The sequence below is a fragment of the Crocodylus porosus genome, unplaced genomic scaffold (assembly GCF_001723895.1).
Source record: "Crocodylus porosus isolate Cpor-Errol unplaced genomic scaffold, CroPor_comp1, whole genome shotgun sequence".
In the NCBI taxonomy this organism is placed as follows: domain Eukaryota; kingdom Metazoa; phylum Chordata; order Crocodylia; family Crocodylidae; genus Crocodylus; species Crocodylus porosus.
This window is the reverse complement of record NW_017728886.1, coordinates 116,652,319-116,678,800: the sequence shown is the minus strand read 5'-3', so window position 1 is coordinate 116,678,800 and position 26,482 is coordinate 116,652,319. Positions and strand designations below refer to the sequence as shown.

At 45.4% G+C, this 26,482-nt stretch overlaps 1 long non-coding RNA gene across 1 annotated transcript in view; it reads left to right on the top strand.

Moving 5' to 3' along the window:
* LOC109324020 overlaps positions 1-12,666 on the top strand; it is a 16,318-nt gene extending 3,652 nt beyond the window's left edge. The window contains exons 2-4 of the long non-coding RNA XR_002104834.1: positions 4,085-4,094; positions 7,394-7,396; positions 12,556-12,666. This is a non-coding gene — a long non-coding RNA (uncharacterized LOC109324020). The remainder of the gene's footprint in view (positions 1-4,084; positions 4,095-7,393; positions 7,397-12,555) is intronic.
* The last annotated feature ends 13,816 nt before the right edge of the window (positions 12,667-26,482 follow it).

Here is a 26,482-nt window from a genome sequence, read left to right as displayed (position 1 = left end):
CACATGCCGGGAGGCTGCTCTGATGAGCTGTAATTACAAGAGGGTTGGGGGGGAACTGCATCCCAAGCTGCTGACAGGGAAAAATTGTGACACAAATGACCCTGTGTGTGTTAAGGTGCAGCGGGCTGAAAACTGCACGGGTGGTAACTCTTACTGAGGCCACAAAGCCTGCCAGCTGTGAGTGTGTGTCCTAGAGCAGGCCTGAGTGAGTGCTGGGCCCTGCCAGACAGCAAAGCCTGCCAGCTCTGTGTGTCTTGCTGGGGGAGTCTGTCGAGGACTTGTACCCCAAGCTGCTGATAGGCAAAACTTGTGATGTGGGTGGTTGGCACTATGTGTGTGTTAAGGTGCGTCCTTCCTGGTGCTGGGGCCTCTGCACAACATGGCAGTGTGCCCCACTGAGGCCTTCTCCTCCCCTGCAGCCTCACACCTGGTCCTCAGCTTTACGTGATAACAAGTACAACAACTTAGCTGGCTCAACACTAGTACCATCAGCAGCAGCATCAAAGGTACCCAAACAGAACTGTAACTGAGCCTGTCATTTTATAAAGGAATTGACAGCAAGAAGTAAAGATGTTGTGTTGTGTTGGACATATGATGTTATTCATGGTGTGTGATGGCTTATCTTGTGTTTTTGTTTATATGCGTATTAGAAAAAAAGGAGTACTTAAAAAAAATGTATCTTTGGAAGCTTTAGGGTTGAAAACCCCTTTGTCAGGCTAAGGAAGTACCTGCAGCTGGTCCTGGATGGAAAGAATAGTAAAGAAGCCAAAGGCTGGCCTGGCCCACAATGCAGGCAAGAAAGCCAGTCAGTGAAAATGGAAAAGGAGTCGTCAGGGGTAGAGGGACAGGCTGGGGGAAAAGGGATGTAGCAAATGCAGGTAAAAATGCAGAGGTGCCTGGGGTGTCAGATATCTGGCAGGTCGCAGTGTGTCCGAAACCCATACCTCCAAGATCAACCTGGCAGGAGAATGAGCTCAGCAGGGACGTGTTCTTCCCCTGCTGGCTGGTGATGCAGTTAGTGCCCCTTGCAGCTGAAAGCAGGGCATTACTTGGCTTTTCAAAACCTCAGAAAAGGAAATTGGTGCACATGGACTGAGCAGGGTAGCACTCAGTCCATCTGCACATGGAGCTTGGGGAACCCCAGCAGCAGGAGGTTCACCTTTAGGAACATCAGCTGCTTCACCAATGTAGGATCCAAGCAGGTCCCGTGGGGTATCACAATGCTGAACACCCTCTCACTCGGAACACTGGTTGGTGGACAGGACAGGTGTTGCCAGACAACCATGGCCAGATCCTGCCATATCTGGCTGTGGCTTGCCCAGTAGGCCAAGGGGTCGCAGTCCAGTGGCTCCACATTCTCAGAGAGATAGATAGCCACTGAAGCCTTAGCACTACCTGCCCAAGGCTGGAGTTTGTTGCGTTTGGACCCCAGCATTGAAGCCAAGCTAATGGCCCACATTAGCAGTAGCTGGCATGGAGGAGACTGGCTGGTGCTGGTGCTGGCATGGGAAAGTGGATCCCCCTCTTCCACATCCCCTTGCCTCTGCAGTTCAGCCTCCCTGACTTCATTCACCAGCACCTGCATCCAGTGATCAAGGGTTTTTGGGCTGCCGGTCGCACGTGCCCGCCACCATGTGGACCATACTGGACCACAAGGGATCCAGCTATCTCCTGATGTCCGCCTTCAGCCACCTCACCAGTGCCTGCATGTCTGGTAACAGCGGCCTGCCCCAGCCAGGAACATTGATCCCTTGGAACTTCTCCATTGGTTCTCCAGTTCCCTCACTAGGGGGATCACCTGGCTGAGGAAGGCATCGCCAGTGCTAAGGGTCTCAGTGGCCTCGAGGAAGGGCTTGAGGACCACCAATATCTGGGAGATGGTACCCCACTCAGCTCTGTTCAGGGGGGCACTGATCCCTGTCTCCCCAAGCAAGGCCATCTCATGGATGGCCTTCTGTTGCTCCACCAGCCTCTTGAGCATCAGGTATGTAGAGTTCCAGTGAGTCTCCACATCCTGTATGATTCTGTGCTGTGGGATGCTGAGCTCTGCCTGTTTCTCCCACAGCATCTCGCCCCCCCACCTCTTTAATGCTGCTGTGGAAGTAGCCCACCACCTTCTTGCATTTTGAAATCAGCTGGCTTGTAGCTGTACTGGTGGCGGTGCCATCACTGGCAGCCCTGTCCCCCTCCAAGGCATCCCTCACTATTAGGTGCAGCCTGTGTGCCACACAGTAGATGCCAACAAGGTTCACCAGTTTGGCCCCATTCTTGGTGACCATGAACCCACAGGTGAGCTCAGCTTGCCCAATGAGTCACTCCTCCACCATGCGGTTCATGGCCCCCCAGGATCTCCCTTGCTGTGTGGGACTCACCCAGCACCTCAGCTTGCAGTAGAGCCCACTGACACCCTGACTGATCACACCAGTGTCCTGTGAGGGAAAGGTAGGTGTGATCGCCACCTCGCCTGCTCCAGAAGTTGGAGGTGTAGTGCAAGGCTATCTGCGGCCCTGCCTTGCGCAGCTCCTCCCTCAAGTACTCACGGCATGCCTGATACAGGGAGGGTACCACCACCCTGCTAAAGGTGGTGTGTGTGGGCACTTTGTAAAATGGGGCCAGAAGTGCTATGAACTGCCCGAACCCTGGTCGCTTAACTAGGAAGAAGGGCTGGCTATCCGGAGCAAGCATCTCCCCAATGCTCTGGGTGATCTTGGGTGCCTTGAGAATGTGCCCCCCTTTCTGTCCACCTTTCCTCCACTGGTCCAGGGTTGCCTGCCTCTGCTTTGAGTGTAAGGGGGCTTTGGAGGGAGCAGGAGACTTCCCTTTCAGCACACTCATACTGGTGCCAGGTTGAGTAGCAGGAAGAAGGGCAAGGGGGTGGTGCCTCCTCAGATGCAGCAGCATGGCTGTGGTGGAGAAGTGTCTCACATCCTTGCCATAGCTCATGTGGCTTTGGCAGTGCTGGCAGATGGCAAACAATCAAAATGATCCCACGTTACACTGCTCCCCCGCTTCTGGGTTGAGGGTGAGAATCCTGCCTTTTCCCCCTTCTCAGCAGTCTGAGATTGAACAGCAGGTGGAGCTGCCTCAGCTGAGCCACTTGCCTCCACAACCTCAGCCTCCACCAAGGTGCTGCTTTCCAGAGCAGACCTGGGTCTAGGGGAAACTTGAGGGGTGTGGAGCACAAACTCTGATTCCCCCTCAGTCCCCAGAATTGCCTGAGCCATTACACTCAGCATCCCTGGTTCCAGCTCCAGCTCTTCCTCTGGCAGTGGGAGGCTCACAGTGACAGCTGAAATTGGGGTGGAAGAGGCAGTAATTCCACACCTGGTGCCCACTTCTGGATTGAGCGGAGGTGGTACAGATACAGGGACATTAGGTGCAGACACTGCTCCCACTGCCTCGCTTCGACTGGCAGCACCAGTGTCATGGCTGCTTGGGACTAGAATGTGTCTGTGTTTGGGAGGGGGTGGGGTGGGGCTTGTAGCTCTAGCTCTCCCTGTACCCCCTCTCACTCCACTGCCAGAAGACCTGGCACCTGCCTGTCCAGCATGCTTCATATTGATCTTTCCTGTGCTGCAAAAGGTCTCTCTGTGTGTGTGAATCCTTTTGTATATCTGTCTGTCTTGTTCTCCTGGGAATATCTGTGGCTATCTTATGCTGTGAACTAAATTATTTGTGTTTCTTCTTTCTGGCTCTCACTATATTGTATATCTTGTGATGTGAATGAAATTATTTGCATGTCTTCCTGTGTCTCGATATATTATCTCTGTCTTGCTCTTTTGTAAATATCTGTCTGTCTTCTTCCGCTGTGATTTTTTTTCTATATTCTGGGTCTCTGTGTATATGATGCATGTGTGCATGCGTGCATGTGTGCAAGCAATCTGTGCCACCCTGCACAGTGATAAATAACACTGGCTGGGAAAACACAACTGTCTTTTTGCAAAGTTTCCAAAACAGGTTCCCCAAAAGATAATTCAAAGAAATAAATTGAATTGTAATACTACTAATAATTGAATTGAATAGCTAAGCTAAACTAAGCTAAGCTAAGCTAAATCCCAACCACTCTTTTATAACACAAAAAAAGCAGCAGGCAGGTCTCAGTCGCAGTGTTCCTCTCTCACACAGCCGCTGACAGGGAACAAACTGCAAAAGGCACAGACGGGTTGGAAACAGGGGCTTTTATACTTTTTTTAGTCCCACCCCACAGATGCTGCCATTGAAAAGGTAGCCACGGCGAAAGCCTTCTCATTGGCTACCTACAGACATCAGTCTTCCCCCCCACTCCCCTTCCCTTTCCCCTCCCTCTCTCCATCCCTCCCCCACACCTCCTCTCTCTTCTAATTGCCTTAAAATGGCCGAAGTGGCTCTGAAGCATCTGAAGTGGCTCCAAAGTGCTTCAGATGGCCCCGACACTATTACTGGGATCCTGCTTCAAACCGGAAGTGCCATTTCAGATACCAAAGCATATGAAGCAGGTCTGGATCTGAAGGCAGGATCCACAGACTCGCACAGCGCTAGTGCAGACTAAGAGTCAGAAGACATGGCTTCAATTCCTGGATATATCACTGAGCTGCTATGTAACTTCAGCCACGCAACTTCTGCTGCTTCCTCTCTAACTTACTTCTCCCATCTCTTTAACTGCAAATTCTTTGGGGGAGAGGATCTTTCTCACTAAATGCAGAACCTAGCCTAGTGGTATCCTGATCTCTCCTGAGGGCTCATAGTATTGCTGTAACACAAGTAACAGCTAGGCCATTTGTTTATTTGAATACTTTAAGGTGAATGTTGCCATTGTATTTTGATGGTAACTGTAGCATTTCAAAGGATTTCAAAGCCACTTTTTACTGGAAACAAACATCTGTTGAGCCTTATACCTGCTTACATCTAAGATTTGTTTTGGATACTAAGTTTCTCTACCAGCAGGTTTTTTCAAAATCCATGCACATCTAACTGAAGTAAAAGTTTCCTTCCCACAGCTGCTTGATTGGGCAGCTGGACCTGGAGGAAGCTGGATTCAAGAGTATATTCTTGATATGAGGAGGAGTAACTTGAATCTTGGTGAAACTGCTAATTACAGTTTAGTACTCAAAATTCTAAATATGCTAAATCAGTTTTATATTAGAGAAATAAACCAAAATGTATTAAATAGGAAATTACTTCATTTTTCCTCACTAAAGTAAAATGAATGGTGAATTCAGTTCTAACTTCAACCTCCCAATTGTTAATAGGGTTATTATGTGCAGCTATAAGAAAATCATGTACATTGTTCTGGAACAAGTACCTTCACCTACTTATGAATAATAAAAATAGTTCAATTCTCTTTGCAGGGGGTGGAGAGGGAAGGGGAGGGGGAGAAGATCTATCCATAGCTTTAATTGTAGACCAAGGATTGCCATACCACATTTCCTATCTACCAAAAAGTGTTTTTGAGAGTCTCAAAAACAAAAATTGCTTTGGCAAAGAATAAACCAGAATGTATTCACAGGAAGGGTAATCCATATGATGCTTGTTTAGGATGCAAATTACTGTCATTACATTACACTAGTTATGTATTTTGTGGTTAGCATATGACTGGAGAAAAAACAGATCAGATGCTTGTTAATTTGATTGCAGGTTTTTTTTCTCATACACTTGATGCCTGAGAACATAACTTTGAGTTTTACTCATTTCAAATAAATACATTCATACAAAAAGCCTTAATGATGTTTGGACAATCTCTCTCTCATTTTTTTGCAAACGGATTTCTTCCAGGAAAAATGTGTAATCACCTACGTGTTTTGATGATGTCAAAATGCTGTTTCACATTTCTTTTGTTTGGTTTCCTTTCTGGAGCAATGATTTCACAAAGGTTTGATGGGTTATTACTACTGTCATTTACTTTAGGAGAGTACATAATGATCAATTCAGAACATGACTCTGTTGTGACTGCCATTGTACAAATACAGAAAAATAAAGAATCTTGGCCAGAAGAACTTCCAATATAAATAGACAAAGGATAAGAAAAAGAATATAACACACATGCAGAGGAAACATGGAGATATTTTGCAAGCTTCACAATAGCAATGGTTTTAATGGCATAACATTTATTGGATCACATTTTTTCCAGTTTCACAAAAAAATAAGATTAAAAATAATTCAGTCACATGTACAGAAATGGTCAGAAAAAATAGCCATAGTGGGGAAAAGTTATTTATCTTTTACTTCTTTCAGAAAAAATAGTTGTATCAGGTCTTCAATAATAATGGACGTGCACACAGATTGTGTAGCCAAAGAAGAGTTTTCAATAGCTTTTCATCCCCATCCAGAATTTCTGCCTATTTCTTTCACATTCCATGAAGTTCTAGCTCTAAAGATGGCTGCTTTCATGGGTTCAGTGCTAGAATTCTTAAATGGTACAAAAATACTCAATTTTCAACTACTGTTGGCCAACTTAGTTGGTTTTGATAACACATAAGCAAAAGATTGGGTGCTTTTGGAAACAACCAGTTTTTTTTCCACCAGACAGGATTTTAAACAATTATTGGAGCACTGGCTAGAGAAAAGAGTAAAATAGTCTTCCAGTCTACATGCATTTTTTTGAAACCAGTTACCTTTCACTGAGTCATCTGTGGACCTGTTGTATCATTATTTATAGAACTCCTGAATAAGTGACTGAAAGTTTAGGATCCATATAAGCCATATAAGATCCAAGCCCTGCCTGCTGAGCAACCAGTTAAAGCTGTATACTTTCTGGCTCAATAATGTACGTGTGAATGCTCATGACTGACTATCGGAGGATACAGTTGTACTAACTTAATGTTAATCATCTCTTTGACTCTCACCTCTCACCCTGTCCATTCTCTGCCTCAGTCTCTCCACAACTCAAAAACTTCCTAAAAAATGTTATCTTAGGCCTGGTGAACTAGAATGAGAACATTTGCATGTTGAGGCAGGTGTAGAGCCTCTTTCTGGCTCTCCTTCATGTTTGTGGCAGGTTATCATACTAATTTGATGTACTTCCCTCTAAGGTGGAAGCAACAAAAAAGAGGAAGCTGCAGCCAGGTTGTGGCGTAATGAGGAAGACCAAATGCTTGGTGCTTGGCCACTGCAAAATGGTAGATATTACAGACTGTAATCAAAACCCCGCTGCTACCACCAAGATCCACATTAGTGTTTGTATTTCATGTCAAGATTTGCCCAGAGGATGATGTTGATAATGATAACAAAAACAACTCTGAAGGTCTTGAGAAAACTGGTAATACAGCACACAGGAGCACTTGTACAGAAAGCTGTACTCCATTTGATGGTGAGGATTACCCCAAAGTGTGTCCCTTTCTGAGCAAGTAGACATGACTTGGCCATCTGTGCTTTGTACTGTCTGTGAGTCTGTGCCATAAGCATGGCTTTTTTTTAGAAAGTTGATTGGACTTCAGGAGATAGAAATATTGAACATCAGAAATTATATAAATAAGCAAGCCAACATATACATAAACATGCATCTATAAAGAAATTTAATATTAGATGATGACTTAAATTATCTGATTGAAATTATAATTTTCTCTTTTCTTTGTTTTGGAAGAAATATTTAAATTATTAGATTGCTTTTTTCCTTCACAGAACGAAGTCTTCTTGACATACAAAGAGCCCTTAATTAATAGTAATTACTACTCAATAATCGTATTAATTGTGCACTGAAACTAGGAAAAGAAGACATAAGATTTAAACAGAAGTGAGTTCATTATGCACGATTCCATTAGCACAAAGAACTGAACTACTTTGCCAAGACACAGTGGGCACATCTACACGAGACACTGACTGAGTACTCATTACAGCACAGTCATTTTGTACTTTATAAAGGAGTGCTAAATGAATGCACAGTAACTGGAGTTACTGAGCAGTTGCACCAATGAATGGCTTTTTCATGACACTGACTGGGCAGTATCCAGAGACAACTGAGTGCGTGGTAGTGTTGCCTCAGGTTTTCTGCAACAAAATGCTACTGTGCAGTTGTCACAGGCTACTGAACATTCAGCAGCTCATGTAGATGCAGCTAGTGTGTCTCCTCCATACATATTAGCTTTCCAACCAGAAGCAGGATAGTGAGGTTAGTACAGTATTGTGTGGGTACATCTACACGTACACTTAATATGAAGCAATAAGCTCTGGTGTAGTTTACAATGGAGTTTATTGCTACCAGGTGCAGTGTTTACACATACATATGGGACTACAATGCACTGAGCTGCGGCAGAGCAGCCCCAGCTGCCAAGGGCCTAAATGGTCAGCCTGCCAGCTCAGGACCACTCTGACCAGCCTCAACATGCTGCAGAGGGGCTGGCTATGGCACAAGGGTGCTCTAGTGTGGAGGGCAGGTAGCCCCCTCACTGAAGTACTCTCGTGCCCTAGCCAGCCAGGGAAGCATCTATAGGTGTGCTGCTGCAGAGTAAAAACGCCACAGCAGGATAGCACTTATATTTACAAGTACTATCACACTGCAGAGTTAATTAGTTTACTTTAGCCTAATAGGGGCACAAATGTAGATGCACAACATTTACTATGGAGTCTACACTGCCATAAATGTTTCATGTAGATTCACCTAGTGTACACTAATAAGCTCTGTTTCTCTCAGCACATGTATTGACACATGTTGTTTTCAGGTTCAGGAGCTAATACTCACAGAGACAGTAGGTGCATATATATGAAACACTACTGTGCAGTAGTTACTGTGCATTTGTTTAGTACTGGCTAATATAAATACTAAATAAATGTGCACTAAAAGGAGTTACTGCATAGTAGCCCTAGCAAACATCTTTTTAGGTGATGCTACTGCACAGTAGTCGAATAATACTGCACAGTTGTTTATTAGCACTGTCTGTGCTGTGATGTGCTACTGTGCAGTATTATTTCAGCTACCGCACAGTCAGCTTCTCATGTAGATGCACACAGTGTTATATATCTTAACACAATGCCACCTTGCGCTGTATAGACATACCCTATCTGTAGAATTGAGTGTTATGCTTGGTTGCAGATTTTGTTACTCATTGGCTGTGTCTACACAAGACACTTACTAAGCGGTAGCTTGTTACTACTGTAATATCACTGGGCACAAATCATGACATGATGCTACTGAGTAGTAGTAATGAGGTACCGTGTAGCTAGCATTACTAGGCAACTGTGCCAGGACGCTACTATTCAGTAATGCTGATTACTATGCAGTCATTTAGTATTTGGTTATGCAAGTACTAAAGGACTGCACAGTAACAACTGCTCAGTGGGCAGCTTGTATAGACACACCCAATTATATTCCCAGTGTGAAATCGAGAATGTACATTTGACAGTACTGGTCGGTTAGGGAGGCTGAGCAGAAAGTCCAGTCATTCTTCAGTATTTTAACCAAACATTTTCCTTTATTTTTTTGTCCCCATCACTACAGCTATGAGACAATATCATACAACTCAAATAACATATATGCATCGGACAGATAGAAGGTAATCCCTTGACTTATCTGTCATATATAGGTATATTATTAATAAAGATAGCTTGCTGTTAGCTAACAAGGCTTTTGGCTCAATAATTGCATGTGCAAGGTACATAGGATCTTGAACCATGCTTTATAAACAGCTCAGCATACAAGGATAGTTACCTCTTTTATAAATACTGCAGCTGTTTCATTGGCATTTTTCTGCCTGTAATGTTCCTTACTGCCTGTACCTATATTCAATATATACCATACTGCTGTGTTATATTTCTTCCTGTGTTCATTGGCTCTCATCATTAATATCCTTTAGTGCCCTGACACATTTTTTTTTAAGATTGAGCATTACAATGATGCATGTACCAGTTAAATGGACACATGGGACTGCAATGATTCTGTATTATCTAACACAGCTTGTTGTACTCAGCATGCTTTTCTTAATGGGCAACATTGACTGAGATCTCAATCCATTATGAAAATAAGTCTTAAATGTTATGCATTTTGCATTTGGTAGCACCATTTTTATTCTGTCCATGTCACCATGGAATCATATAAAACAGGCTATACAATTTGTAATTTAGATTTTGACATTTTTGTAAGTTGTTGGGTTTTTTTCTTTTCCCCTCCCATTAACGTACTTTGGCAGATTTATGTTTCCCTGGAGATGGATAAATAGATAGTTACAGTACATCATTGTTATACTGCAGTAACCACTATCAGCCATAAGTGTTATGAAGTGGCAAATATTTATCTAAACTACAGTGCATGCATCAAAGTCTCATACTAGTATTTGTCAAAAATCAGGTAAATCTACTGAAAGAGATTTTTATTTATCACATAAAGAACATAAATAGATGCCAAAAACCTCCACACTGGCTTGTTTTTGTGAAGCATAAATAATGGAGCCACAAGCAGAGTAGTTGAGTTAATCACTGTTATTTTATTGAAAAGGCCCAGAAGATTTATGTCATTCCCTAAAACCGATGAAGTTAATACTAATCAGTTTAATTTAATGCCGTTCACCAGACATAATAGTATTCTGCTTGTAGTGTCCATTGTTTTAAAAATTGTAGGCTATTGCATACAACCATGCATTTTCCATTTAAAACAAAACCTGTATCTGTGACTGTTACTTTTGCAAGAGTCCATCCTTTTATTGTTTAGTAAAGTTCTCTTAAGAGTAATACCTGTCTCCTTCACAAATGCTCTGTTGTTCATGGTCACATTATGGGCTCAGTAGGTGCATATGTATATATATTTTTAAAGCAGTAGCTCCAGGTCAATTAAAGAATATGAAAAATGAAGCCTCATCTCAGCACACCAAGAAACCAATGTCCAGATATTTTTCTTTACCTTCCTCAAATCCCCAGTGTGTCAAATGCTGTCTTCCTCCTCTATTAAGACATATCTGCTGAAAACTCCATTTCCCTCTTTCTTCTGTATTGCTATAGCACTTCTTCTAAAGTCCCTTGAAGGGACAATTTATCCTCTTGTGTGAAAAGTGTCTGGCTTGATGAATCCACAAAGAAGGATGGAAGAGCAGTTGAGGAGCAGCATAGAATGGAAGTGAAAGGTTCAGTCTTTCTAACTAATATCTTACTGGGTAACAAGGGAGCTTCAACCCAGGGCTAGCTGGCAGGCAGCCCCCACACTGAACCACTCTCATGCCCCAGTCAGCTGTGCAGTGTCTATACGTGCTGCTGTGGGGTTTTTTACTCTGCACCAGGATAGTACTTGTATTTACTGCTGTATTAACAGGTGGTATGCTGCTGTGGAGTAACTTAGTTTACTCCAGCCTAATAGCGGTGCACATATACATACTGAGACACTTATTGCACAGCTAATTAGTCAACTGAGCAGTAAACATCCCATATACCCAGTGACTCCAATCTTTGTCTTGTAATCTCTTCCAGTGGTTAAGCACTCTTATCATTTAAAGGGCCTTCCTAATATCTAAACTAAATCTCTGTTTTTCATTTTACTTTATAGGATTGTAGAAAAGTAAAGCTGAAAGGGACATAACAAGGTCATTGAGTCCAGTGCCCCTTGTTCTGTCCCCTGTAAACACAAAGAATGTTTGATGACTGTCCTCTGTATAAGAAAATTTTCTCTGTTGAAAGACCTTCCTCTTTTCTGAATTAAATAAACTCAGTTCTTCCAATCTTTCCTCATTTGTCATGCTTTCTAGAGCATTAATCATTTTTGTTGCTGTCTTTTGAGCACTTTCCAATTTGTCCATCTTTCTTGTAGTGCAGTATGCAATTGACATGGTACTTCAATTGAGACATCACTAGTGCTGAATACAGTGAAAGAATAGCTTCCCATGACCTGTGTACAACGCTGCTGTCAATACATCCCAAGATGGTATTAGCTTTTTGCAGCAACAGCAGCCTTATACCATTGAATCACATTCTGCTTATCCTCTACTATAACTGCCAGGTCCTTTCCTGGAGTCCTGCAGCCTAATTAATCATTCCCAAGTTTGTGTTTGTGCATTTCATCATTCTTTCCTAAATGTAGCACTGTTCCCTTCTTCTTACAGAATTTCATCAAATTTATTTCAGACAATTTTTCCAATTTATCAATGCCATTTTGAATCCTAATCCTGTCCTCTAAAATGTCTGCTTTCTCATCTAGTTTCATGTCATTTACAAATTATTGAATGTGTACTCCACTCCATCCTTCAAGCCATTATTGAGCATATCAAGCAGTGCTGAATCCATGAAGGACCCCAAGGGAACTCTTTATTATACCCACTCCCATTTAGGCATTGAGGACTACTCTGAGTGCAGACAGATATGACCTTTTTGACCAATCTGAACACACAGAGCAGTCTATAGACATGACCAAACACAAGTGAATGGGTACAGACAGCTTAAAAATGGCCAGTCAGGCAAAAATCTGAACACTCATTGCATGAGGGTTCAAAAGATGACATTTCAAAACATAGTGTCCTCTGTAACTTGCATGTGCCTGGTGCCAGAATGAAAGCTGTTTTCAGAATTAAAGGAGGAAAGGGACTGTTTTCTTCAGGCCTGCTGGAGGGTGGGGCAGGTGTATTGGACAACCCCCTCCCGCACCTGCTCCCCACTGCAGGGTCTCAGCCAGCAGCTAGATTCCTCTCCTCCCTCAAACCAAGAGTGAACTTCTTTTTGGCAGGGGATCTTTGTAACTCAGAATGCTTCCTTCAAATCATTCTCAGTTACTGCAGGAAGCTGCACTTCGGTCTGTGCTGTCTATGGCTAGGAACAGAAGTTACACATAAATCAGTTTAAGTGATCAGAAACTCATTGAAACCTGTATCCTTTTCTGGTTCAAGTTAAACCACAATCCCCCAGCATCTCAGCATACTTTGTAGCCCTGGGCTGGGCTGTGCTGTCTGCTTCAGAGAGGAGGGATGACTCCTCCCCTCTGGACCCTAGCTGGAGCAGTGTGGGCTAGCTGACAAAGGGGTGGGGTCAGGAGCAAGCCCAGCTTGGGATGCAGTCCAGTCTACAAGGGAGACTGCTCCCCCAGGCAAACCCCAGTAGGGTCTGGGGCCAGGGAAGAGAGTTAAACACCCCTTCCCTCCTAAAACTTACTACTAGCTGCAACTGTAGTCTACAAATCCCAGAGGCACCAGGAAGCAGGAAGAGAAAGTGATGAGCAACCCTGCAGAGTCCTGCTACTGTAATTCTAGTCTGCAAATCCCAGAGACCTCAGGAGCTGGAGGAAGAGGAAGTGATCACAAAGCAAGAGAGCCATGCTCTAGCACCCTACAGATTCTGGCCTGAGCCACTGTAGGCATATGGCTGCATTTCCTGAATCAAACACAAATGTCTGTTCACTTCCAGAAATATTTCCAGAATATTTTCTAGCATGCATTTCTTATTACTAATTGCACCTTTGGTTATATCCCAATCTGTCCATTGGCCTTTTTGATTTTTCACTTATATTCATGTATTATAAATTTTTACTCATCCTTAGTAACATGGCCAAGTTTTTACTTTTTAAGATTTTAAGGCAATGAAAAGCACATAGTTTGACCATATATGAGTCCTGCTATGTTTCCTATTTTTCCTTCACATGAAAATAAAATGCTTTTCTGCCTGTCATACTTTTTTTAAAAGGAACAACTAACACTCCTGTTCTGCCTTTCCCCCAAGCTTCCCTCCCAAAGGCTCCTATCTAGCTGTTCTCCAAGTTGTATTCACCTTAACGGGGCCATGCTGGGTAGGATGTCTCACAGAGTAGGAAGGGGAGCTTTGTTCTGTGCTAGAGGGGACTCTTTCCTCTCCTCCTCTTCCTCCCAGGGTGGGGAGGGGGACTCCAGTGCGAGGCTCCCCCCACTGTCAGAACTGGAACATAGGGAAGCAGAGCCCCAGAGGGGTTAAGGCAAATTCTGTTCCCTCCAAGCGCCCTGACATCCCTGCCTGCTGCTGCTGCCAGGCATTGGGGGTTGCATCTACGGAGGCAGTGTGTAAGGGTCCCTACACCTCCCACCCACACACCCCCACCCTGCCCAGCTGGGCTCCGTGCTCCCCAGACTCAGCATGGAACAGAGCCTCTCCCTGCCCTGGGTGAAGTTGGGGGAAGAGTCTCCCTCTGGGGCAGGGCAGCGGCCCATAGAGCACCCCCTCCCCATACTACAATGATAGGGGAGAAGCAGGGGGAAGAGTCCCCCTTTGGAGCAAAGCAGCCTCAGAGAGCCCTCCTCCCTACCCCACAGTGCTGGCAGAGGACAAGGACAGAGAAGATCCCCCACAGCACTGAACAGGCCCTTTCCCCATCCCACAGTGGTGAGGGAGAGGGAGGAGGGGAAAGAGTTCCTCTCTGTGGCTGGGCATCCCTGTGTGCCTGGATTGCTCCCAGCTATAAGGGAGCCCTGGGGCAGTGCTTGCAGGGGTGTGGCCATGCATCCCCCTCCTCAGCTCAGCTTCTCTATGGAAGGGAAGGGAGGGCTGCAATAGCACCCCTGGGCTTCTGGCCTGAGCCACTGCAGACATATGCCAAACCTCTATCCACTTGGAAACCAATTCATTCTCTGCAGATTAGATTAACCTCCAAAGACTGAATCAATGTCTGTTTGGCATAATGGCATTGGCATTGACTGAATCAATGTTTTTGAATGTGTCACTAGTGCTAATGTCCAGTGGTTTTTTGGGTTGTTTTTTTTTTTGATGCTCTCCTGTTGTCCCTCTATTACCATATGATCCCTGTCACCCAAGTTGGCTTTCACCTCCAGATCCTCCACCAGTTCTGCCTTTTTAGTGAACGGCAAATCAAGAACTTTCCCTTATTTGATTTGTGCCCAACACAGATTAAGAATTAAAAACACACCCAAATAGATAGGTCAGACTTTGAAATAGCAATCTGTTCCTTCACTCTCTGATAGGCTTCCCAAATAGTACCTGGATTCTGCTTGTTTCTCCTTTCTTAGAAGAATCTAAAAACTTTGCCTGAATGTAGATTCAAACCTCAGACTCTCATATTAAGGATCTGAAGCTCTACCAACTGAGGAAACTAGGCACTTAGGTTATTACTAATGCTTAAATGCTAGAACCTGTGCCTGCTCCTTTCCTATTCACCTTCTCAGGACTACTCACCTGGATGATTAACATGTCCGGGTTTCCTCTATTTAGAATTTCCTGCACCTCTAAAATTACGTAATCCTGTATCCAACTCTAATAGGATATTTTTCTTCCCTGAAACTCCCTATCATCATGAATCTCTATCCTCCTCTATCTGAAGGTATGTTTATGCTTCTGTCAAATTATGCCTTCTTTGTAGTTTTGGATGAGATGCAGTTGACAAAGTTGTTTTATGTTACATTATAATTTGTCTTTGTGCCTTTGCCTTTGTATATATGCATATATAAAGCTTTCATATTTATATTTTCAATGTACTTTCTATGTGAGAATAATAAAGTATTATTTTTATCATGCAGGGCCTCTTGTGATGGACATAGTTTAGGGCCTCAGCATGTCATAATCTGGCACTGAGCCTAAAGCATGTTATGTCAGGAAATTTAGTATCACTTCAAGGTGATGAAGAATGGAAAAGTACTGAATGGAAAAGTACTGTACATGTCAGGACAGGATGGGGGCTGTGGGTGAAGGCTGAGAGGGAATAACATGGCAGCCTTCAGGATAAGCTTATCAGGAGACAGCTTGAGAAAACAATCCTGGTTCAGCAAGACACCAGGATGAGTCGCTGTCAGACTGCCAAGAGTATGTTATGGGGCGGGTTGATCTGTATGTGACTTATCAGTATATAAATAAGTCTGTGCTTTGCTTTTGTTGAGAATTAGCTGCCCCTTGATGGCCATGCAAAATAAGCGCTTCTGATAGCCAAACAGTAATCCTGTCTAAATTTCCACATCATCCTGGGGGCTCGCCCAAAAGTGTCCTCACACAGACCGCCCCAAGTAGGACACTTGTCTCGGCTCTTTGACTCCATTGCTCCCAGAAGGCTATCCTTGACTTGGTTTTTCGGCTCTATGGCCTCAACACCCCGGACCCTGATATACCATCTGTCTGTTTGGCTCTGGAAAAATCCCTGGCCAGGGTGAGTACCTGCCTGTTTCAGTGTCAGTAAGTCCTAGGCATGACAGTGGGTAGCAGGACCTCTAAGGTACCGCCACAGGATCTCTCCCAGTTTCTGTAACTGAAATATGGGCCCCGGTCAATGCAGTACTTAATTAAATGGAACTGGTATACCAATGGTGACCCCAAATTGCACTGGCCCTTGGATGGGTCGTGGGATCATCATATCCTCAAACATCTCTGAGCAAATGTGGAAAGTAAACACCCCATTCAAATGGAAGCCTGGTACCTATGGGAAGACAAGTCCTAAAAGCACTGTAAGCGCTCCTTTATGGCTTCTTATAAGGATAGTGAAGAAAAATTTAAGAAGCAAATTGATCACCTACAGAATCAGGTTAAAGATCTCCAGTGTCAGGGGCCGACCCTGTCTGCCCCTTGTTCACCGTATCCGGCTAGGCTTTATCCTGCTTTGCCTCTGCCACCAGATGACCCACCCTGAGACAATTTGTTGGATCCCGCTTCCGCCACCACCTGCCGGTCCCACAGGTTCAGGCGCTGCTGCGTCTGCCACGCTGGCTTCCCCCGCAACTCCACCAACCCTTACCTTCGTTTCCCATTACCATCATCACTTTTGATTCTCCCACAGGGGACCAGTTCAAAATAGATGTCTCCCTGGACCCCCAAGGTGGGCGGATCATACATTCAGCTTCTGTAGACCAGCAGAATACCCCGGTCAAATTGACCCTCCGGAACCAAAATAACGCTACCACTGAGATAGACTGCCAGAGGGCCCTTGTAAGGAAGACTTGCCGGGGCGGAAAGCTTGTTGGGGCACAGTTGGGGCCCTCCGAGAATACCCTGTGCCAGGGGAGCAACCTGTGGTGGTCCATGTCCTCTTCTCTCCATCAGAAATTGTCTCTTGGTCAACTACCTTCCCTAAACTCTGTGATGACCCTACCGGGTTTGCTCAAAAACTCCAAACCCTCTTTGAGGTTTATAAGCTGACCCACGTTGATATTCAGATGCTTCTCAGTGGTCTTCTCCCTGGAGAACAGAAAGACACCCTCCTCAAAGTGGCTAAATGGCCTCCTCAAGACCCCGGCAAAGACCATCTGCTGAACCTCTATAAACAGGTCCTTGAGGCCGTCCCCAGGGTCTTCCCACAAAAAACAGACTGGTCCAAAATTTCCACCTGTAAGCAAAAGCCGGAAGAACATTCTGCCAACTACTATTTTTGCCCGGTCCAAGCCTTTAAGGCACATTCTGGCAGTCAGGACCCAGAAACTAGCCTCACTGCCATGATTATTCAGACCTTTGTTTTAGGGCTGTTACCTAGGATCTCCAAGTCCCTGCAAACCACCGTGACTGGGTGGAAAACTAAACCCCTCACTGATGTTTTGGCTGCTGCCACTCACTTCTATACTAAAGCCCAACAGCAAAAATCAAAGGCTCAAGACAAACTGATGGCTTTGCAAATCAGAGATCTCCAGGGTGGCGCCAGACCACGGCGCCCTGCAGGACCATTTCGCTCGGCCCAATCACCCGGTCCCTCTGACATTCCCCATGATGTCTGCTGCTACTGTAAGGAAAAAGGCCATTGGAAGAATGAGTGCGTGAATAAACCTCGGGGGTCCCCACTCTCAGCTAGTGCCCCTCCATTTCAGATAGGTGCCCACCAAGCTCCACCACCTGGACCACCTCCTCTCCAGTCCTTCAAAGTTAAAAATCAGTATTAGGACAGCTGAGAAGACGCAGAGTCTCTAGCCCCTTTGCTTTCTACCTTTTCCAATGCTACAATACCTGTTACTGTAGGAGGACAAACTGTTCCTTTTTTTGTTGACACCAGTGCTTCTTTGTCTATGCTTAGCTCTGGTTTTGTTTCTAAGGTTCCCATTTCTGGTAAAGTAATCACTGCTGTAGGTATTGGGGATCAACCCATTGACCACCCTGTTACACAGTTGCTTTTGTTCACCTTGGGTCCACTTACTGAGCAACATGCCTTTTTGCTGAGTTCTTGCGCCTCTGTAAATCTGTTGGGGCAAGACCTTCTATGCAAATTGCAGGCAACAGTTCACTGTTCTCCAGATGGGGTCTTCCTCACATTACCCCAGACCCAGATTCCTGCCTTGATGCTGACACTAATGGAACAGGAACCCAAGCCTAATTTTTCATCGTTGCAACAGGAACTGTTGGCTTATCTTCCTGAATCCTTTTGGTCCCACTCCACAACCGATGTGGGACTTCTCAAAGGTGCCATCCCAGTTTCTATCAAGGTTAAATCAGGAGTGTCTCCCCCATTGATCCCGCAATACCCGCTATCAGTGGCTGCCTCCAGAGGCATTGCTCCTGTAATACAAGGTCTCCTAGAACAGGGTGTCTTTGTACCTAACCATTCTTGTTGTAATACCTCGATCCTTCCAGTCCAAAAGAAGAAGTGTACACCTGAGGGGTTGCTTGTTTATCATTTTGTTCAAGATTTGCATGCTATTAACAATTTTGTGTTTCCCTTAACAGCTGTGGTACCCAACCCCACCACTGTACTTTCTCAAATACCTACTTCTGCTCTTTATTTTTCTGTGGTGGATCTCTGTAATGCTTTTTTTTCTATACCAGTTCACCCTGACTCTCAATATTTATTTGCTTTTTTACTTACCAGGGCCGGCAATACACCTTCACCCGTCTGCCTCAAGGATTCCGTGACTCACCCACCATATATAGCCAACTTCTCAAGTCTGTCTTCGATACAGTCGGGTTGCCTTATGATTCTGTGCTAGTTGAATATGTAGATGATTTGCTTCTCTGTTCTGATACTCTCCCTCATTGCCAAGTTGACTCTGTTACCCCTTTAGAACAACTTGCAGCACATGGCCACAAAGCTTCCCGCTCTCAGCTCCAATTCTGTCAGACTTATGTTACCTACCTGGGATACACTATTTCTCATGGTAGCCGTCATCTGTCTCCTGATTGTCTTTCTGCTGTTCTTTCCCTTCCAAGCCCGCAGACTAAATGCCAACTTTGTGGTTTCCTAGGTGCTGCCAACTACTGCTGACAGTGAATTCCTAATTATTCTGGACTTTCCAGACCTCTCACCCTTCTCACCTGTGACTCTTCCCCTGACCCACTACCCTGGGAAGACGTCCATGAATCTGCATTCTGTCACCTCAGACAAGCCCTTTCTTCTTCTCCCGCTCTCGGTCTACCTGACTATTCTAAGCCTTTCACCCTCTTCTACCATGAACACCAGGGCACTGCCTCTGGTGTCTTGACGCAGCCTTTTGGACCCTCCCCACACTGTCCTATTGCTTTCTATAGTGCCTCCCTTGACCCAGTCACTTCTGGGTTTCCTCCTTGTCTCCACGCTGTTGCTGCCGCCACCCTGCTGGTTTGTAAACCTTGTCCTTGGGCACCCCCTTACTGTTGCCATCCCACATGCTGTCCTCATTCTCCTCCAATGCGGCAGGACTCAGCACTTGTCCCCTGGCCATCTAATCCTCTACGAGGTGGTTCTCTTGGCTGTGGACCATGTGACTCTTGTCTGTTGTGATCCCCTCAATCCTTCCTCTCTTCTTTCTTCACCCTCAGCCAGCCAGCCCCATGCCTGCACTCAGCTTGTGAACTATGTTTCTCTTCCCCGTCCTGATCTTTCTCTGACTAACCCTTGTCAAAGAAAAATCTTTGATTTCAGATGCCGATGGTAAAAAGGTCAAAAAGTTAACATAACTTATTTCGTCATCATAGTTCCGTATTCAGCCCTCCCCCAGCTTAAATGTAAAATACATGCGCAGTCAATCTCGCATGAAACCTAAGAACACACAAAGTCTGCTCACAGTCATAATTGGCAGTCCTGTAATTATTCAAGCCTGGTGTGTTGTGATTGGCTACCTAAAAACCTTTAATTTTGGAAAGATTTCCGCCTTTTGCGGAGACCTCCACGCACACCCAGGAGACATAGTCAGTGACCTGGCCAGTCGCTGACCCCTCCCCACCTGCGGTGAAAAAAAACATTTCAGGTGTTGTATCCGAATTTTTGTCAACTCGTCCGTTCTCACCAAGAGCTCACGAACGTCTTTGAACCGAAGTTACCTGTACGCTTTGCTGAAAATCTGCACCAAGCAGTTTATGATCTGTGCAACGAAAAAGCATCTGTAAGCTGAACTGAACTTCTCCTTTCCCACTGTGTAACCACGACTTCCTTCCTACGCTGCAACTCTTCTGTGGTGTAAGTAACAATAAATCTTTAACCAAAATGCATTTAAACTCCCTGACTCCTCTCGCTTTTCCACCTGTACGACCACCGTATCGTACCCGCGTCCAGCCGGTCATGCTGACCCAGGCTCGCAGGTCAAGGGTGCACCAGTCCTCGGACGCGACAACCCTGACCTCATTTTCTACATCGATGGCTCCTGTTTTTGAGATAATCATGGCATTCTCTGAGCTGGCTATGCTGTCTGTTCTGATCATACTGTCATTAAATCTGCTCCTCTTTCTGTTACTAGTGCTTAAGCTGCTGAACTCATTGCTCTCACTTGTGCCTCTCACCTTGTCGCTGAACAATCTGCTGACATCTATACAGACTCTCACTATGTCTTTGGTGTTTTCCATTCCTTTGGACAGATCTGGAAACAGCGAGGTTTTCTTACTTCTTCTGGGACTCCCATCTCTCACCATTGCCTTATTACTGCTCTCCTGGATGCTATTCTCCTTCTCTCCACCCTTACTGTTCACAAAGTGCACACTGCTACTTATGATCCTGTGTCTCTGGGAAATTATAGGGCGGATGCTGCAGCCAAGACTGTCGCCCTGTCACAACTCTTGGCTCTGGTCCTTCAGGCCGCTTTCTACCTCTCTTCCCCTGTCTCCCCTGACCTCCCCTTTCTCCAGGATGCCACCCCAGATGCCAAAAAGGATGCCTGGATCTCTGTAGGCTGCTCTCTCCACTCCAACTCCTTTTGGTGGCACCCGTCTGGTTGCCTTATAGTCCCCAGGGCCCCGCTGTCCCTCTTGGCTCAAGTGACCCACTCAGTGGCCCATTCAGCCAAAGGGGGGATGGTAGCCGAAGTTGATCGCAATTAGTATGCCCCTGGTTTTTCCACTGTTGCTGCCCATTTTTGTCACCAGTGTCCGCAGTGTTAGTGACACAATCCTGGCCGACCACCCCCTCAGCCACATGCATTCCACAGACCTTTAGGTCTTTACCCCTTTTCCCATCTCCATGGGAACTTCATCAAGTTGCCCAGGTAGGGACCCTGGAAGTATGTGTTGGTCATTATCTGTCTTTTCAGCGGTTGGCCTGAGGCATACCCTTGCCGACAAGCTGATGCCCTCACTGTGGCCAAAACACTTCTTTTTGACCTGCTGCCCCGCTTCGATCTACCCCTTTCCCTGGACTTGGACCTTGGCTCCAATTTTGTTGGCTAGGTGGTCCAACACATTTGCAAGGTCCTTTTCATCCGATAATAGCTCCACACCCCAAATCATCCTCAGAATGGGGGTAAAGTGGAATGGGAAAACTTTGATATTAAGCTTTGCTTGGCGAAGACTTGTGAACAAACTATCTAAAGTGGCCAGAGGCCCTCCCATTGGTACTTTTCCAATTCCAAAATTCTGTTCAGAGGTCCTCAGGTCTGACCCCTTTTGAGATCAACCCATGAGGGGACTTGCTGCACCTCCCCACCAACACCTGACTCATCTCCATGATTCTTTATTAACCTACTGCCAAGGGATCACCAAGGCCCTCAAGGTTATCTCATTGCAGGTTAAAGCCACAGCGCAACATCAGTCTCTAGATGGTGGCTTGTTGTCAATCCAGTCCAACTGGGAGATTGGGTACTGATTAAGGTCCACCAGAGGAAGGACTGCCTGCAGCCTCGGTGGAAGGTGCTTTTCCAGGTCCTGCTAACTACCCCAACTGCTGTGAAAGTTGCCGAGGTTTCTGCTTGCGTCCACATCTCCCACTGCAAGAAGGTAACTGCCCCAATGGAGTGGAAGGATTCTCTTACCAACGATACCTCCATGAAGATCCAGAGGGTTCCCTGTTAGTGAAGATCAGACAACAAAATCTCGAAGAGGTTCCTTGTGAGTGAAGATCAAACAATGAAATCTTGAAGAATAGACTACCAGGCTAGCCAGGTTTTACTTGAGGCTACGAACTTTTGTTCTATGTGTTGATTTGCCTTTAGTAATTTGGCATGAATTACACTAGCCCTTGGCAAGTCGCAGATAATTACGTAGATTTAGAAACTCCCCAGGGGGTAGCGCTGTTTTATATTCTTGTGGTCAGCATTTTATTGATGGTAGTGTGCTGGAGGCTAAAGTTTTAGTCAAGGGTAGCCCTCCAAAGTTCCAAGGGATAGCAGCATTTGGGACCCTGCTTGAGTAGGCCCTGAAATGTTGCCTTTTCTTTTACTCTGCTTCATGCGAAGAGTTCTAGTTGGGGCATGGAAGGAGTACAGTATTATGTTCCTGAGGCAGAGCATTGCTAGTGCAGTCAACCTTATGAGCTGCTGGCTGTGCATACATGGGCCTACACACCCAGTCGGAGGAATCCCAATGCTTAGGGTACCAATTCCCCTTGAGGATTGGGGAAACAGTACCAATACTAGCTTTGTCAGATTTTCCTCCCATTCTAATAAAGCAGTTAATCCCTGAATGCTGGAAAAAGACTCGAGACAGCTGGAGACCATCCTCTAGACTTGAGGCAGCCCTCTGTTATAGGTCCAATGGGAGTGGTAGGATGGGCGAAGCTGGTTACTCAGTGGGGCACTACCCCAAATGCCGAGTAACCTTTGATTATCACTCCCATAATATGTCTGGGTTCCTGCTGGGAAACCACATCCTTTCAGTATACCAATGGGTCTCGCACTATCCATAAAAACCTGGAAGATACTCATAGTCTGGTAATGAACTGGTTTGAATTTTATGTGTTGTTAGATTCTACTTCCTGTAACCAATCAACATCTCAATACAGGTTGGTGGGGAGCCAACGTGTCCCTTCCTATACCTTACAGGTCAATTGGAAGTGCCAATTTGGGAGCACAACCTATAGGGACCTCAGCACTTGTCCTGGCTATGTGGGAATGATGCCCATGAGATTTTGCCATGGCATTGGGTCAGCATGTGTACCCTGGGGAGAATCATCCTGGAGTTTGATTTACACCCAAGCCTCTCTCGGCATGAGGTGTCTAATCTCCCACCTGATTTGCCCAGCCATAGGCGAGCTGTTGAAAACCCACTGGGTCGCCAGCTTACCGGATTCCATCAGTTTACCAGGGCATTTATCTCTTGGTTGGGGGTAGCTGAATTAGAAAGAACCATTGTAAACATTTTGGTAGTTATGGAGGAATTTTTTAATGCCAATGCCGGTGCTTTAGGAGCTCTTAACGATGAAGTCATCCAGATAGGACAGGTTGCTACAGAAAACCCTATGGCTTTGGATCACCTCCTAGCTGCCCAAGGACGAGTATGTGCGGTTGTGAACTATACTTGCTGTGCCTGGATCGACCAGCACCAACAAGTGGAAAAGGACCTCCGCACCATAAGAAAGCAGTTGCAGGTGATCCATGCAGTTGCAGAGGAGAAACCCTTTGATTGGTGGGGAGGGCTACCAGATGTAGAGGGATAGTTGAAATCCCTGCTAAAATGGTGTATTCTGAGTTTATTATACATTTTTGCCATTTTCATTATTATCCAAACGTTTTTGTGTTGCTGATGCTGTTGTTTATCAAAAATGGCTCAGAGTGTTTCTAGGCTCTCCAAGACTGAGTTGCAGACGATGGTGCTCAGGAAGGTGGCCTATGAGTGTGAACAACAAGAAAATGTCAAAGGCCTTATGAATATAGAAGTGTAAGCACAAGCACTTACAAGGGGGGGAATGATGAGGCATGGAAAAGAACTGAAAAGAATGTATACATGTTAGGACAGGATGGGGGCTGTGGGTGAAGGCTGAGAGGGAATAACATGGCAGCCTTCAGGCTAAGCTTATCAGGAGACAGCTTGAGAAAACACACCTGGTTCAGCAAGACACCAGGATGAGACGCTGTCAGACTGCCAAGAGTATGTTACGGGGCGGGTTGATCTGTATGTGACTTACCAGTATATAAATAAGTCTGTGCTTTGCTTTTGTTGAGAATTAGCTGCCCCTTGCTTTTTCTCCTGTGGCCATGCAAATTAAAGTGCTTCCGATAGCCAAACAGTAATCTTGTCTGAATTTCCACAACAAAGGGAAAAAGTAAAGTTGAAGGAAGGTGTGGCACATCCCAAAGCAAGATTCAGTATCCACAGAATAATCACGCAGAAGCCATTTGCTTCAAATCACAGATGTAGAGCAGTGGTTCTCAATCTTATTAATTAGACTCAGAAAATGCAAGCTGTTAGTTTTCAAATAGTTTTTGACCAGGAAAAAATAATAGAGCAATTCTTCTGTTGCAAAGACATTAGAAAGACCACAACAGGTCAAAATAATGCTAACGTTATGGATTCCTATTCGATATTTCTGGTTTCACTTGTGACTCATCTTAGCATTGCTAGGTATGGAAACATTGTATAGCACCTTACAGAACACTTGAAAGGATTTCCTGCCACCCTAGTCTGAGGTTGAGAATCACTAATGTAGAGGGAAGAGCAAATGAAACATGGTGGGAGGCACAGGACAATTATCAGCAGTGGCCCATCTTCATAGCCTGATATGCCTTTGATAAAAGTCCTTCTTAGATAAAATCCCAAGTCTATTGATTACAAGTTGTCAGTCTTGTGATCAGTTCTGTTGGTTTAAAATGGAAAAGTTCAGGTGATGCACTGATCTTTAAATACTTTGTTTTCAGAGCCTTTTTTGAATTTACTATATAAGGTAGGTCCAATTACCATTATCAAGTTAGACTTTGGGACAAGATAGCTAGTGAAAACAAGGAAGCAACGGCCTAATTTCTGAGGTTCAAAATAGACTTTAAGTTTGTAGAAGGTAATTTATTAAAATGTTCATTACAAGGAGATATGTTCAAGCTCTGTCTTGACCTTGAGAGGATACTTTCATTGTGCTTCCAGACAATCCATAAGTACTTATTTCACTGTAACTTGGTGATGCTATACCTACAATGGGTGAAACATGCCTCTTATCTAGTAACTATTTTATTCTTCATGTTTTACCATTAGGCTTTCTCAACTCCTTTTTTTACTGCCTTGCTCAGAGCTCAGTTTAATGAAAGACTCCCTTGTGCTCACCTGCTAAGCAGTCCTGAAAATCAGACCATATACAGGTCATTATTCTATTAAGACATTAACATCTAAAAGAAAAATAGGTAGGAATTTGAAATTAAAATGTATTTCTGCAATTAGATGATGAAACAGAACAGTAAAATATATTCACTGCCCAATGTGATTCTATTTCAATCTGTCCAAGGCCCTGAAAATTAAGCAGGGTGGGAAGGACAGAGGAGGGCCACAGAAGGAAGGGGAGTCCCCTCCCCCTCCCCACACACACATGCACAGCCCCTGCTGGTAGTATCCCCTTCCCCCCTGGACCTCCTCCCTGTGCAGGTCTTACTGGACCACCATGGCAGGAAATCCTGGTGGTCTGCCTAAGTCTCTGCCAGCAACAAGGTGGTGCAGCTGCCTGTGATGATGTGCCATGGTATGGAGGCATAGCACTTGGCTGCCTAGGCAGTGGCCCCATCCAGGGAGGAGGTATAGCTCATCACTGCCGGCACTAACCCTTGCCTGTCCATCCCACTACAGCTGTGCACCTCTAGTTGGAGAGGCAGGTGTTAGCCTGGGCTCCCTAAGATGCCAAATGAGGCTGGGGCAAGAGCGCACACCAGGACCCATGCCTGGTGTCCTGAGAAGCCCTCCTTTGGTGATTGCAAACCATTGATGGGCCCTGGCAGGGGCTCTGGCTGGACACTTGTGCTAGAGTAGACATGGAAGCCATGTTCAGGGTCCTTTGCATCCATGATGTGGTCCAGCTGTCACATAAAGGTTATACATCTGCGAGAAGTCCCAAATGACCAGCTATGGTTCATGATGTGGACCCACTGGGACTGCAGGGCCTTGACTTTTATGCAGTACTGCCACACAGGCTACTAGTAGCCACACTCCTACATGCCAGTTGCCATAGTCTCATACACGTGGACATTAGACTGGCTGCCCCAGACAAACTGCCTCTGCACTGCGGCATCATCACTCACTACTGTGAGGCTGGTGATCTCTCCCTTTGATCAGTTGGGGCCCCAGGCCACTGTCTATGGCAGGGACCTTGGGGACATAGGCAGAGACTGTGAGTGTGGCAGAGCTTAGTGTGCCCACAGTGGAGAGGCACATTACCCAGAAGGTAGGTGGGTGGTGGAACAGGCTCTGGGGGCCAGAACTGAGGTCTGCAGGCCTGCAGTGGTCAGCATGTGCTCACATGTCTGGGACCTGATGTCCAGGGGCAGGCGGCAGTTGGCACGAGCCCTAGGAGTCAGGCCAAGGGTCTAAAGGCCAGGCGGGGACAGCCAAGAAACTGTACCTGCCATGT